Source organism: Salmo trutta, chromosome 13 (genome assembly GCF_901001165.1).
Source record: "Salmo trutta chromosome 13, fSalTru1.1, whole genome shotgun sequence".
Classification (NCBI taxonomy): domain Eukaryota; kingdom Metazoa; phylum Chordata; class Actinopteri; order Salmoniformes; family Salmonidae; genus Salmo; species Salmo trutta.
Genome location: NC_042969.1, coordinates 68,108,108 through 68,124,121, shown reverse-complemented (window position 1 = coordinate 68,124,121; position 16,014 = coordinate 68,108,108). Strand labels below are relative to the sequence as shown.

General features: G+C 44.8%; 1 long non-coding RNA gene across 1 annotated transcript; it reads right to left on the bottom strand.

Annotated features, from left to right (window-relative positions):
• Positions 1-6,277: 6,277 nt before the first annotated feature.
• On the bottom strand, positions 6,278-7,060 carry LOC115204941 (uncharacterized). The gene is made up of 2 exons (XR_003880534.1): positions 6,836-7,060; positions 6,278-6,710 (listed from the first exon to the last, which is right to left on the bottom strand). It is a non-coding gene; the product is annotated as an uncharacterized LOC115204941 (long non-coding RNA).
• Positions 7,061-16,014: the final 8,954 nt, after the last annotated feature.

Sequence of the window (16,014 nt, the reverse complement as noted above, 5' to 3'; positions counted from 1 at the left end):
CACACAGTGAGCATGCAACTTAAGCACATTTTTACTCTTAACTTATTTAGGATTGCCATAAAGTGGTTGAATACATTTTTTTATTCACTTGTAAAAATGTCTAAACATAATTCCACTTTGACAGTATCGGGTATTGTGTGTAAGCCAGTGACACAATCTCAATTTAATCAATTTCAAATTCAGGCTGTAACACAGCAAAATGTGAAAAAGTCAAGGGGTGTGAATACTTTCTGTAGGCACTGGGATAAAGTGACTAGGCAACAGGATAGATGATAAACCGTACCAGCACTATATGTACATATAGATAGGGATAAAGTGACTAAGCAATAGGATAGATGATAAACCGTACCAGCACTATATGTACATATAGATAGGGATAAAGTGACTAGGCAACAGGATAGATGATAAACCGTACCAGCACTATATGTACATATAGATGGGGATAAAGTGACTAAGCAATAGGATAGATGATAAACCGTACCAGCACTATATGTACATATAGATAGGGATAAAGTGACTAGGCAACAGGATAGATGATAAACCGTACCAGCACTATATGTACATATAGATGGGGATAAAGTGACTAAGCAATAGGATAGATGATAAACCGTACCAGCACTATATGTACATATAGATAGGGATAAAGTGACTAGGCAACAGGATAGATGATAAACCGTACCAGCACTATATGTACATATAGATGGGGATAAAGTGACTAAGCAATAGGATAGATGATAAACCGTACCAGCACTATATGTACATATAGATAGGGATAAAGTGACTAGGCAACAGGATAGATGATAAACCGTACCAGCACTATATGTACATATAGATGGGGATAAAGTGACTAAGCAATAGGATAGATGATAAACCGTACCAGCACTGTATGTGAAGAGTCAGCGCAAAAAGGGTCAATGCAGATAGTATGGGTAGCTACACTATATATATATATACATACACACACACACACACACACACAAACGTATGTGGACACCCCTTTAAATTATTGGATTCTGGTATTTCAGCCACACCCATTGCTGACAGGTGTATAAAATCAAGCGCACAGCCATGCAATCTCCATGGACAAACATTGGCAGTAGAATTACCTTACTCGAGTTCAGTGCTTTTCAACGTGACACCGTCATAGGATGCCACCTTTCCAACAAATCAGTTGGTCAATTTTTGCCCTGCTAGAGCTGCCCCGGTCAACTGTAAGTGCTGTTATTGTGAAGTGGAAACTTCTAGGAGCAATAACTGCTCAGTTGGGAAGTGGTAGGCCACACAAACTCACAGAATGGGCCCGCAGAGTGCTGTAGCACGTAAAAATTGTCTGTCCTTGGTTGCCAAACTCACTACTGAGTTCCAAACTGCCTCTGGAAGCAACATCAGCACAATAACTGTTGTTTGGGAACTTCATGAAATGGGTTTCCATGGCCGAGCAGCCACACACACGCCTAAGATCACCATGCGCAATGTCAAGCGTCGGCTGGAGTGGTGTAAAACTCACCGCCACTGGACTATGGAGCAGTGAAAACGCATTCTCTGGAGTGGTAAATCACGCTTCACCATCTGGCAGTCCAACGGACAAATCTGGGTTTGGTGGATGCCAGGAGAACGCTACCTGCCCCAATGCATCGTGCCAACTGTAAACTTTGGTGGTGGAGGTATAATGGTCTGGGGATGTTTTTCATGGTTCGGGCTAGGCCCCTTAGTTCCAGTGAAGGGAAATCTTAACGTTACAGCACACAATGACATTCTAGACGATTCTGTGCTTCCAACTTTGTGGCAATAGTTTGGGGAAGGCCCTTTCCTGTTTCAGCATGGCAATGCCCCTGTGCACAAAGCGAGGCCCATACAGAAATGGTTTGTCAAGATCTGTGTGACCAACTCCATATTAATACCCATGATTTTGGAATGAGATGTTCAACAAGCAGGTGTCCACATACTTTTGGTCATGTATTTGGATAACTACTTAGCAGTCTTATGGCTTGGGGGTAGAAACTGTTCAGGGCCCTGTTGGTTACAGACTTGGCGCATCGGTACCAATTACCGTGCAGTAGAGAGAACGGAATTGGGAAGCTGAAGTCTTGACAATTCTAAATACGTCCTCTGAGCATGTGCAGACCAGCTGGCTGGAGTGTTTACAGACATATTCAATCTCTCCCTATCCCGATATGTTGTCCCTACTTGCTTAAAAGGTGTTCACCCTTGTTCCCATACCCAAGAAAGTGAAAGTCATTTAGGTTAGTTACCATCTCCCTGTACCACTCATTTCTGTCATCATGAAGTGCTTTGAGAGGCTCGTTAAGAATCATATCACCTCCACCTTAGCCGACAGCCTAGACCCACTACAATTTGCACACCGCCCCAACAGATCCACAGACAAAACAATCGCCATTGCACTGCATTCTGCCCTATCCCACCTGGTTCATTGACTACAGCTCAGCCTTCAACACCATAGTGCCCTCCAAGCTCATCAGTACGCTCAGGGCCTTGGGTCTGAACCCCTCCCTGTGCAACTGGGTCTTAGACTTGCTGATGGGCCGACCGCAGGTGGTGAAGGTAGGCAACAACACCACCATGTGTGTCTGAAAGTACATTTCTGTGGGGGCCCCACAGGGGTGTTTGCTTAGCCCACGCACGTCTACAACTCAATCAGGTTTGCTGACAACAACAATGGTAGGCCTGATTACCAACAGAGACAGCCTACAGGGAGAAGGTGAGAACACTGGCCGAGTGGTGCCAGGACCTGATCGTGGACTACAGGAGACCGCAGAGCGAGCACACCCCCATCCACATTGAAGGGGCCGCAGCGGAGAGGGTCAAAAGCTTCAAGATCCTCGGTGTGCACTTCGCTGAGGACCTGAAATGGTCCCTCCACACCAACAGTGTGGTGAAGGTGCAACAGCGCCTCTTCAACCACAGGAGGCTGAAGAAATTAGTATTTTCCCCTAAGACCCTCAAACTTCTACAGATGCACCAGAGAGCATTCTCTCAGACTGCATCACCATCGCCCGCAACTGCAGGGCTCTCCAGAAGGTGGTGCGGTCAGCCCAACGCATCATCGGGGGCACACCTGCTCTCCAGGACATCTATAGCACCCAGTGTCACAGGTAGGCCAATAAGATTATCAGGGACCTCAGCCAGCTAGAAGGTGGAGACACTATAGGTGCATCAAAGCTGTGACAAAGAGACAGACGTTTATCAATCTCCAGGCCATCAGACTGTTAAAACAGTCATGACTAGCCGGCCTCTGCACAGGACCCTTCCCTGAACCTTAGACACTGTCACTAGTCGGCTACCACCGGGTACTCTACCTAGCCTGGGCAGCCGCTGGTTGGTGCTAAGGATCTCCACTATCATCTGGGCTTGATGTGGTCAGCCGGTAATACACTTGTGCCCCCTGGCTCCCGGTTTGTACAATAAACATTCTCACCCTTACAAAAAAAGATTGCAGTTTTGAAACTGCAGTAAAAGTACAGTAACTGCTGTCGACAGTTGTTTTGGACGCTGTAATTGCAGAATAACTGCAGTGTACTGCAGTTGAACTGCACTCTAATTGCAGTGTACCGCAGTTATACTGCACTCTGACTGCAATCTATTTCATAAAGTGTAGGCATAGGCCTACACACTTGTGATTTGAAACAATCCACAGCTATAATGATCCTCTATGGCTAAGTCATGCTCACTAGTGAAGTATTTTGAATGATTTAATTTAGACAGGAGTAATATCATTTTGGCACAACAAATTTAATTAGCATCCTAAAAGCCAATTTTTGCTTGATCTGAAAATGTGGTTGGAGGCTCCTTATGGAGGGTGTGATGCAGTTGCGGAGCCTCTGGAGACCTGCAGAGGCCAACTTGAGCTCCCTACCGCATCCCTGTGCGCCTCTCAAATGTTGTAACAATGCGAAGGTCTCCATATTGACATGATTGGGTGAAGGTAGGTGGGGACGGGAGGTCCTGTATAAACACAAACTCCTTTCAAAACGGCTCTGCTCAACAGCTCTGCACTGCCCCGTAAAGCACCTAAAGTATGAATGCACTGACTTCTGCAGAGGCCGCTGCATGGCCAATGCAGATGTCGGATTGACCATGCTGCGCCTTTATTAGTGCCAACCTTCCTTTCCAATTCACAAGAGGATAAAACCAGAGATCCGTATATAATGACGAGATTCTCATGTCTTCACCATAACAATGGGAGTCTTCTTCCCAAAAGCTGGAAGGCAGTCGATAAGATTAAGTCTGCATATTATGCCCATAGAAACGCATTGGGCTAAAAGGCGCTGCATGGGCAATCCGAGTCTGCACGTCAGGGCATCATACTTCTTGCGAAGGATGTTGTGAATGAAGTTGTCAAGGAAGTGAGTTGGTGTTTATACAGGACCTCCCGCCCTCACCTACTGTCAACCAATCATGTCAATGCGGACCTATAGGGAGCTCTGTGCATTGTTACAAACTTTTAAAGGCGCACAGGGTGCAGTAGAGGGCCATTTGGTCTCTGCGTGCCTCAGAAGGCTCCCCAATTGTGTCACACCATCCATACGGCGCCGCTGACCACATTTTCGGATCAAGCATAAATTGGCTCTTATTCTGGACAGATTTTGGCGAGTGAGCCCTCTCACTTCGCATTTTCCTCTCTGCTGAAACTAAATCACTGGAGCAAGCATCCAAGTGAGCAAAACAGTGCCCCTCTATATGTAGCCCATGTATCTGATGCTGTCTGGCCAGAAATAGTATGACATGCAATACTCCTTTGGTGCAGACAGCACCAGATACATGGTCTACACGTACTGAGACAGAGGGGCACCGTTTCGCAAGCTCGGCTGCCTGAACATAGATTGAGTCTTTCTGTCGGTGCGCGTCTCGGTAAAATAAATTATTAATATTTCTGTATTTTATTTGTACGGGAAAGGTTACGGTAGACCGGGCCAGGCCCCTAAAGCCGGCCCATAACGCCGGACCTGGGGGGGAAAGAAGCAAAACTGTCTACCAGACTTTATGCATAACTAATATGATCTGCCTGGAATGTCTTAAAATCCATGCCTTTTAAGATGCGTTTTCAGCGTTTCCTTTAAAGAAAATCTCTTCCCACACTTGGACCACTGGTGAGGTTTCTCACCAGTGTGAATTAACATGTCTTTTATGTTCCCTGAGAATGACAATGTTTTGTGCACAGGGTGCAGGGGTATGGACACTCCCCTGTGTGAAATCGTTGTACATGAATCTGAACATGGCAGCTGCTTTGAAACCCCTTCCACAACGTTCACAGGTTTAGGGACATTCTCCTGTGTGTGTGATCATGTATGCAGCATTAGTTCTCCTGAGCTAAGGAATGCCTTACCACAGATGCTACACAACTTGTTTTTCTCCCCTGAATGCAGCCGCATGTGTCTAGCTAGATTTGACAGATGTCTTACCACAAATGGTGCAAGAGTAGGGACTCTCCACTGTGTGTGTGTGTGTGTGTGTGTGTGTGTGTACATGCATTTTGAGTGAATATGCACACATCACAGTGAGAGATTTGAATGGTCTTTCCACTGTGTGAGCTCGCTGATGTATTTTGAGATCTAATCTGGTCGAATCTTCTCTCACACTGGTTACAACAGAATGGAAATGTGTGAATTCTTATGTTTTTCCAGGGAGTTGAGGTTTTGGTAAACATTCCCACAATGAGGGCAACTTAGAGTCATGTTATCGGGTCTATAGGGGATCATTTTTGTGCTTGAGGGAAAGTTTTCCGTCCTAGATTCTTCAGAGTGTTGACACTTCCGTTCATCCCCTTGGTGCCTAGTGCTGATGTGCTGGTGAAGTAGTTTTGTGCTGCGTGTGGGACGGGAATTATCATTCCCAGGTTCTTTAGAGTTGAGACGCTTCCAGTTCTTCCTTTGCTGCCTAGTGCTGGGGGAGTTTTGTGCTGCTTGAGGAAAGGTGATTTCAGTCCCAGATTCTTTAGAGCGTAGAAGCTTCCTGTCCTCACCTCCATGCCTAATCCTGATGTGCTGGTGGAGTTTTGCCATAATATGAGGGAATGTGCAGAGGGAGCAGGCAAGGACCTGGGATGGCAAGGACCTGGGATGCCATGTCACTATTCAAACCTGCAATGCCAAAATTAGGACAGATGGCTTAAGAAGTCCATATGAATGAATTATCATTCGAGAAAGCAATTTTGATTGACACTACATTTAACTTGCTGATTACAGGTATTTACTTACAAAGTACATTAAAAAAAGATAAACATTGATGTTATTTGGCAAAGAACACAAGGATGTACCAATTGTTATCAAGAATTTACCGATTCTGTTCATTTCCAAGTTGCTAATTACAATATGGTACCAATTGTTAAGTAATTTCATTTTAAATACCAGATAAATAACTGTGATGATAATGCTGTAAAATGAAGTCAAATATTTTAGAAATTATACAGGAATTTCCTTGCCGTTGCTGGGTACTGGGATACACGGACCAGAATTCTCTGCATTCTTCCTTTTCCCAGTCCTCTTCAGTCTGCCTATCTTTTTCCTCCTCTATGACCCCATTAGATTGTCCTTCTCTCTTTTCTCCTGCTCTCTCTCTCCCATTTTTAAAGCATTTATCTCCATCTGAGCATGACCTCATTTTGTCAGAGCTGGCCCGCTCCGAGCTAATGACAACTCTTATTGTTGGAGGGAGGGACAGGATGGTATCTGCAGTGTAGTAAGAGAAATAACCTAGGAAAGGCAGAACATACTGATCCAGTAAGTTACACTCTTGCCATACATTGTCTTCCACTACATACCAGACAAAGAATTTAACATACTCAGTAACAAATACATAATTCCGGATGGAGACTTACTCTTTTTCAGGTTTCCATGATGCTGGTGGTGCTGCATAAATTTGTAAATGATTACATTTCAGTGTTTTTCAATGCTTTAGATTTGACATTGAATTCAACACTGTGTATCATTGGTATTGTTCCTTCTCTGCATGCCAGAGCCTTGCGCATTGGGTAGATGTTTTCCTTCAGCTCACCATAGTCCTCAGTCCAACATTTTTTTTAAACAGTGATCAGCACTCAATACTTTTTATATATTTTTTTCCCCCTCTCTTTTTTTCTCCCCAATTTCGTGGTATCCAATTGGTAGTCAGTCTTGTCCCATCGCTGCAACTCCCGTATGGACTCGGGAGAGGTGAAGGAAGCCAGGCGCACCAATGTGTTGGAGGAAACACCGTACACCTGGCGATTGTGTCAGCGTGCATTGGAGTCGCTAGAGCGTGATGGGACAAGAACATCCCTGCTGGCCAAACCCTCCCCTAACCCGGACGACGCTGGGCCAATTGTGCGCCGCCCCATGGGTCTCCCGGTCATGGCCGGCTGCAACAGAGCCTGGACTTGAACCAGGATCTCTAGTGGCACAGCTAGCACTGCGCCACTTGGGAGGTGCCTCAATACTTAAACTTGATGGGCACTGATATTTCAATCTGTACCTGTGTGAAGTCTGGTACAGGTAGCAGCTCCTCCCATCTGGAGAGGAACTCCCACACCAGTACCTGCAGTGCTGTGTCATACCGAGGGCCGTAATGTACTGGGAACACCTCCTGAAATATAGACAATTTAACACACAAGTCCGGTGGCAAGTATTTTCTTCAGCATGGCTTTCGGGGATCATTTGTTATGTGGAAAAGTCTGCAATCATCTCCTGGTAATGTAACAATGTCAATAATAGCAACACTTGGCTTTGACGTGACTACTGTGCCAAAAAGAAATGCACATACAGATGCATTAAATACGTACCTGAAGAAGTGCTCCCTCTCAGAAGGGTCTTCCAGCAGAGTTTGGACCAACTCCACAAAGTTAGACTGTAGCCTCCAACTCATCATTACTCTGTCAGTAAGCATAAACAAACAAAACAAATTACTTCAGACATGAACTCAACCTCAACATAAGGCTGAAAAAGTTCATATTTTCTTCAACTTAAAGCATAAATTAACTTACCTTCTTGTGTATATAGCGTATTCTGTTAACAAATGGATTTTGAGTGAGGTGAGTGAGGACTCTGCGTATTCCTCCAAAGCTCTGTTGTCCTGAGTCTGCACAACCCTGCCAGGACCAAGGATCAAGGGAGACACTAAAGTGTTTTAGTACTATATCTCTTGACACAATGATGAAAATAATCATGGCCTCTAAACCTTCAAGTTGCATACTGGACCCTATTCCAACTAAACTACTGAAAGAGCTGCTTCCTGTGCTTGGCCCTCCTATGTTGAACATAATAAACGGCTCTCTATCCACCGGATGTGTACCAAACTCACTAAAAGTGGCAGTAATAAAGCCTCTCTTGAAAAAGCCAAATCTTGACCCAGAAATTATAAAAAACGATCGGCCTATATCAAATCTTCCATTCCTCTCAAAAAAAATTGAAAAAGCTGTTGCGCAGAAACTCACTGCCTTCCTGAAGACAAACAATGTATACGAAACGCTTCAGTCTGGTTTTAGACCCCATCATAGCACTGAGACTGCACTTGTGAAGGTGGTAAATTACCTTTTAATGACGTCAGACCGAGGCTCTGCATCTGTCCTCGTGCTCCTAGATCTTAGTGCTGCTTTTGATACCATCAATCACCACATTCTTTTGGAGAGATTGGAAACCCAAATTGGTCTACATGGACAAGTTCTGACCTGGTTTAGATCTTATCTGTCGGAAAGATATCAGTTTGTCTCTGTGAATGGTTTGTCCTCTGACAAATGAAGTGTTCCTCAAGGTTCCGTTTTAGGACCACTATTGTTTACACTATATATTTTACCTCTTGGGGATGTCATTCGAAAACAATGTTACATTTCAGTGCTATGCGGATGACACACAGCTGTACATTTCAATGAAACATGGTGAAATCCCAAAATTACCCTCGCTAGAAGCCTGTGTCTCAGACATAAGGAAGTGGATGGCTGCAAATGTTCTACTTTTAAACTCGGACAAAACAGAGATGCTTGTTCTAGGTCCCAAGAAACAAAGAGATCTTCTGTTGAATCTGACAATTAATCTGGATGGTTGTACAGTCGTCTCAAATAAAACTGTGAAGGACCTCGGCGTTACTCTGGACCCTGATCTCTCTCTTTTGAAGAACATATCAAGACTGTTTCAAGGACAGCTTTTTTCCATCTACGTAACATTGCAAAAATCAAACTTTCTGTCCAAAAATGACGCAGAAACATTTATCCATGCCTTTGTTACTTCTAGGTTGGACTACTGCAATGCTCTACTTTCTGGCTACCCGGATAAAGCACTAAATAAACTTCAGTTATTGCTAAATACGGCTGCTAGAACCAAAAAATTTGACAATATTACTCCAGTGCTAGCCTCCCTACACTGGCTTCCTGTTAAGGCAAGGGCTGATTTTCAAGGTTTTACTGCTAACCTACAAAGCATTACATGGGCTTGCTCCTACCCATCTTTCCGATTTGGTCCTGCCGTACATACCTACACGTACGCTACGGTCACAAGACGCCGGCCTCCTAATTGTTCCTAGAATTTCTAAGCAAACAGCTGGAAGCAGGGCTTTCTCCTATAGAGCTCCATTTTTATGGAATAGTCTGCCTACCCATGTGAGAGACGCAGACTCCGTCTCAACCTTTAAGTCTTTACTGAAGACTTATCTCTTCAGTAGGTCCTATGTTTAAGTGTAGTCTGGCCCAGGGGTGTGAAGGTGAACGGAAAGGCTGGAGCAATGAACCGCCCTTGCTGTCTCTGCCTGGCCGGTTCCCCTCTTTCCACTGGGATTCTCTGCCTCTACCCCTATTACAGGGGCTGAGTCACTGGCTTACTGGTGTTCTTCCATGCCGTCCCTGGGAAGGGTGCGTCACTTGAGTGGGTTGAGTCACTGACGTGGTCTTCCTGTCTGGGTTGGCGCCCCCCCTTGGGTTGTGCCGTGGCGGATATCTTTGTGGGCTGTACTCGGCCTTGTCCCGGGATGGTAAGTTGGTGGTTGGAGATATCCCTCCAGTGGTGTGGGGGCTGTGCTTTGGCAAAGTGGGTGGGGTTATATCCTACCTGTTTGGCCCTGTCCGGGGGTTTCATCGGATGGGGCCACAGTGTCTCCTGACCCCTCCTGTCTCAGCCTCCAGTATTTATGCTGCAGTAGTTTGTGTCGGGGGGCTAGGGTCAGTCTGTTACATCTGGAGTATTTCTCTTGTCTTTTCCGGTGTCCTGTGGGAATTTAAATATGCTCTCTCTAATTCTCTCTTTCTCTCTTTCTTTCTCTCTCTCGGAGGACCTGAGCCCTAGGACCATGCCTCAGGACTACCTGGCTTGATGACTCCTTGCTGTCCCCAGTTCACCTGGCCGTGCTGCTGCTCCAGTTCCAACTGTTCTGCCTGCAGCTATGGAACCCTGACCTGTTCACCAGATGTGCTACCTGTCCCAGACCTGCTGTCCCAGACCTGCTGGAACCCTGACCTGTTCACCGGACGTGCTACCTGTCCCAGACCTGCTGTTTTCAACTCTCTAGAGACAGCAGGAGCGGTAGAGATACTCTCAAAGATCGGCTATGAAAAAGCCAACTGACACTTACTCTTGTGTTACTGACTTGTTGCACCCTCGACAACTACTATGATTATTATTATTATTTGACCATGCTGGTCATTTATGAACATTTGAACATCTTGGCCGTGTGCTGTTATAATCTCCACCCGGCACAGCCAGAAGAGGACTGGCCACCCCTCATAGCCTGGTTCCTCTAGGTTTCTTCCTAGGTTTTGGCCTTTCTAGGGAGTTTTTCCTTGCCACCGTGCTTCTACACCTGCATTGCTTGCTGTTTGGGGTTTTAGGCTGGGTTTCTGTACAGCACTTTGAGATATCGGCTGATGTAAGAAGGGCTATATAAATACATTTGATTTGACTCTTATCGATGACGGCAAAACCGCTTTCTTCAAGATAGATGGAACAACTCATCTTGTCATCATCCTTGAGGTTTCTTTATTACTGTTTCAGATTTTTTTACTTTTCTCTGCATTGCTTCAACGTCCTGTTAAATCCAAGTGCATCAAACTCTGAAGTAAATTTGGCATAGACATGCTTGTTTTTATAGGCGAGAATCTGCTCTTGAACTCTCATCTGCCCAGAGTGTTAATGCATGGACCTCCTGAGACGTTCAGCTGTATCCCAATTTTAAATGTGAAAGAACCACATCAGTTGAAAGCGGTCAGAAACTGGTAAACAATATTAGCTAGCAAGTTTATTGTACCATTTATGAAAAATGTGTACTAGATAAGTGTTTTTCAAATTCTGGCTATTACTGGCCAGTCCCTCAGATGGTTAGCAGACATTAACTTACTTAGCTAGTAGTAGTAAGCTAGTTTCTATCCAAGCAGTCTACCAAGGAAGAGGAACATGTTTTGCTAATCTCTGGTACAAAAAGGTTGAGAAAGACTGAACTAAATTACTTACCATAAGGTTCCTGTTTTACAGGGGAATCCGGTTGAGTCGGCTCCAGCAGCACAGTAGCTGAATTTATCATCTCAGACCCTGAAGAACCTGGTTGGTGACCAAGGACCTCATCAGGTGTCCAACTGGATGAAGATTGGTCTGTGGAAGCAACAGCTCAGTTGACAGTACTCACATAATCAATATTAACTACCAAGCTTGTGGTAACAGGCCAAGTTACTGTGTAAAAAAAAATGTGTACGAGAGACCGTATGAGAGAACCTACCAGAATTCTCAATTTCTTGCGGGGAATCAGACTGAGTAGACTACAAAAGCTTTGCATCTGAATTTATCACCCCAATCTCCTAAGTACTTGGTTGGTGACAGGACACCATCAACAATGGCAATCCATCTTTCTCCACGATGGTTGTAACCACTCTTGTTATTGTCATCCTTGTTTTTTTTTTTGTATTCCTGTTTCAGCTTTTTTAGTTTGTCTCTGCATTGCTTCAACATCCTGGTAGATCCTATGGCGGCGAGCTCTGAACCCAATTTGGCATAGACATGCTCGTTTTTATAGGAGAGAAGCTGCTTCTGGACACTACCAGCTGCCCAGAGTTAACAATGCCTGAACCTCCTAAGACGACCAGTGGCATCCAGATTCCTCTGTGAAAAAACAGCATAAGTTGAAAGCAGTCAGAAACTTGGAAACAATATTAGCTAGCACGCTAACAGTACAGTTTATGAAAAATGTGAACTAGATAAGTGTTTCAACTTCTGGCCATTACTTGCCAGTCTCTCAGATGATTAGAGCTTACAAAATCAGTTCTAATCCATTCCACAAAGGGGAGCGCCAAATCTTACCTGTCCCTGGTACAATATACACTGCTCAAAAAAATTAAGAGAACACTTAAACAACACATCCTAGATCTGAATGAAAGAAATAATCTTATTAAATACTTTTTTCTTTACATAGTTGAATGTGCTGACAACAAAATCACACAAAAATAATCAATGGAAATCCAATTTATCAACCCATGGAGGTCTGGATTTGGAGTCACACTCAAAATTAAAGTGGAAAACCACACTACAGGCTGATCCAACTTTGATGTAATGTCCTTAAAACAAGTCAAAATGAGGCTCAGTAGTGTGTGTGGCCTCCACGTGCCTGTATGACCTCCCTACAACGCCTGGGCATGCTCCTGATGAGGTGGCGGATGGTCTCCTAAGGGATCTCCTCCCAGACCTGGACTAAAGCATCCGCCAACTCCTGGACAGTCTGTGGTGCAACGTGGCGTTGGTGGATGGAGCGAGACATGATGTCCCAGATGTGCTCAATTGGATTCAGGTCTGGGGAACGGGCGGCCCAGTCCATAGCATCAATGCCTTCCTCTTGCAGGAACTGCTGACACACTCCAGCCACATGAGGTCTAGCATTGTCTTGCATTAGGAGGAACCCAGGGCCAACCGCACCAGCATATGGTCTCACAAGGGGTCTGAGGATCTCATCTCGGTACCTAGTGGCAGTCAGGCTACCTCTGGCGAGCACATAGAGGGCTGTGCGGCCCCCCAAAGAAATGCCACCCCACACCATGACTGACCCACCGCCAAACCGGTCATGCTGGAGGATGTTGCAGGCAGCAGAACGTTCTCCACGGCATCTCCAGACTCTGTCACGTTTGTCACGTGCTCAGTGTGAACCTGCTTTCATCTGTGAAGAGCACAGGGTGCCAGTGGCGAATATGCCAATCTTGGTGTTCTCTGGCAAATGCCAAACGTCCTGCACGGTGTTGGGCTGTAAGCACAACCCCCACCTGTGGACGTCGGGCCCTCATACCACCCTCATGGGGTCTGTTTCTGACCGTTTGAGCAGACACATGCACATTTGTGGCCTGCTGGAGGTCATTTTGCAGGGCTCTGGCAGTGCTCCTCCTGCTCCTCCTTGCACAAAGGTGGAGGTAGCGGTCCTGCTGCTGGGTTGTTGCCCTCCTACGGCCTCCTCCACGTCTCCTGATGTACTGGCCTGTCTCCTGGTAGCGCCTCCATGCTCTGGACACTACGCTGACAGACACAGCAAACCTTCTTGCCACAGCTCGCATTGATGTGCCATCCTGGATGAGCTGCACTACCTGAGCCACTTGTGTGGGTTTTAGACTCCGTCTCATGCTACCACTAGAGTGAAAGCATCGCCAGCATTCAAAAGTGACCAAAACATCAGCAGGGAAGCATAGGAACTGAGAAGTGGTCTGTGGTCACCACCTGCTGAACCACTCCTTTATTGGGGGTGTCTTGTTTGTTGTCTATCATTTCCACCTGTTGTCTACTCCATTTGCACAACAGCATGTGAAATGTATTGTCAATCAGTGTTGCTTCCTAAGTGGACAGTTTGATTTCACAGAAGTGTGATTGACTTGGAGTTACATTGTGTTGTTTAAGTGTTCCCTTTATTTTTTTGAGCAGTGTATTTTCTTTAATTTGTACTAGATGACGTACCATAATCTTCAGAGGAAACAGTCAACTCCAACAGCCTAGAAGCTGAAGTTCTCACCCCTGACCCTGAAGTTTGTGGAAGTTCATCAGGTGTCCAACTGGATAATGATTTGTCTGGAAAAGCACCAGATCAGATAAAAGCACTCACACAAACAAACAAACAACCGCCGGCTATTTCTGACCAGTGTGCTGTTAAGGTGCAATGCCAACAACCTTGTCGTAATAAAGTTCTCTATAGCATTTGTTATGTAGGCAATCATGTTTAACATTTACAATTCGGTTTATTTATGTGTATTCATGGTTAACAGTTCCCTTTGTTGTTTAATGTGCCTGTATGCACTTGGGTGAGGATTGTTTTGGAGCAACTTGCACCTTTTGGTGATCTCAGGTTTCCCAGAAGTAAATTATTGTGAAATTTAGTCAGCTTCCTTATTTACTTCTGGGTCCAAACGTGTTAACAATTGAGAGTTGTGTTGTGCCAAAGAGGAAGTAGTCTCCACCATTGCAAAAGGAAACTCTCAGACTAAGCCCCACCCCTTCCGAACACTGCTTTAAACAGGGGAGAAGGACTCCCCCCTTTCATTGAAGTTCAAGGCCGACCGCGGCACTGCAGGCATTGTTTGCAGAAAAAAGGATCCCCGTTATAGCGAATAGGAAAATGCCAATCTTCGTGGTCTATCTGTAAATAAAAATAGAACAAAATCAAAGACAATCATGGTACCAATAATTGCTTCTCTTACACCAGATGTATGTCTTTGAAACAATTCTTATAAAATTGCACACAGAAGAAGTTATAATTTAGCTGCTAATTGCAGCCTGCAGTACCCCGGTCTGCCTTCAACTCGAGTTACTCAACGAGAGGGGGCAGCACTGAGCTAGCCTGCAACATTACTTCCTGAAGTAGTTGAAACTGCGAATTTGGGCTGTGCCAAGTATTCGGACAAAATGAGTATCATAACAGATATGGACAATTTCTGGATACGATTATGATCAGAGTATTTTTTGGTAATTATTCATAAACAAAATAAGTGTGCCAGCACACATCCTTTTAATTTCAGTCTGTCTTGTTGTAAGTCGCTCTGGATAAGAGCGTCTGCTAAATGACTTAAATGTAAAATGTAAATGTGCAAGGTTCTACGTGGTCTATATCAGTGGTTCCCAAACTGTGGGGTGCGGGGTCCCCCCCATTTTTACTCAGTCCAGCTTTCAACTTACTCTTGAAAGTTGTAATAGTAAAATGCACAAGCTGCAATTTCGAAATTGGGTAATACATCATCAGTTTTCCTCTTGTTATGTCAGTCATGGCATACCTTTTGAGAGCTATTTATAACTTGTCAGAAATGTTTAAGACCTGTTTGAAAAGGCTGCATGTACTTTCAGCCTGTTTTGGTGGGATGGAGTTTTGGCCTCCCTGGTGACACCATCAGGTGCTAAATTTGTTAATAGACCAATAAAAAGGGCTCCAAACTTCTATGCCAATAACAGCTAGTTTTATCCTACCCACTGAGAGCAAAATTCTTGCTTGAGAAATAGTTTTTTGCTAAGAAGGTATTTTTGTTTATTTTTGACCATAGTTTAATTACAATCACAGTGAGGTACTTAATTGTTACCCAGAAATGTTTTATTTAACTAGGCAAGTCAGTTAAGAACAAATTCTTATTTACAATGACGGCCTACCCTGGCCTAACCCAGACGATGCTGGGCCAATTGTTCGCCGCCCTATGGGACTCCCAATCACGGCAGTTGTGACACAGCCTGGAATCAAACCAGGGTCTGTAGTGACACCTCTAGCACTGAGATGCAGTGCTTTAGACCGCTGCGCCACTCAGGAGCTCAATATCAAAATGTTTTGATACTGAGATAAAAACGGCTGCATTGGACCTTTTACTTTTTTGCCATAACCATGAGCCATTGGGAATACCAAAGAGATTGATAACTAATCCCTTTCATCTTTGGGAAAACTCTTATTTTGAAGGATTTGGGAAAAACAACGTGAGCCGGAAGTGATTTGTGATTCTTGTTTCTGACCTGGAGGCTTCAATAGGTGGGCTATCTCGGCCCACTTTTATCACAGATGAAACAATGAGACCACTTTCACCGGATGTATAAATGTGAAGCATCCGGT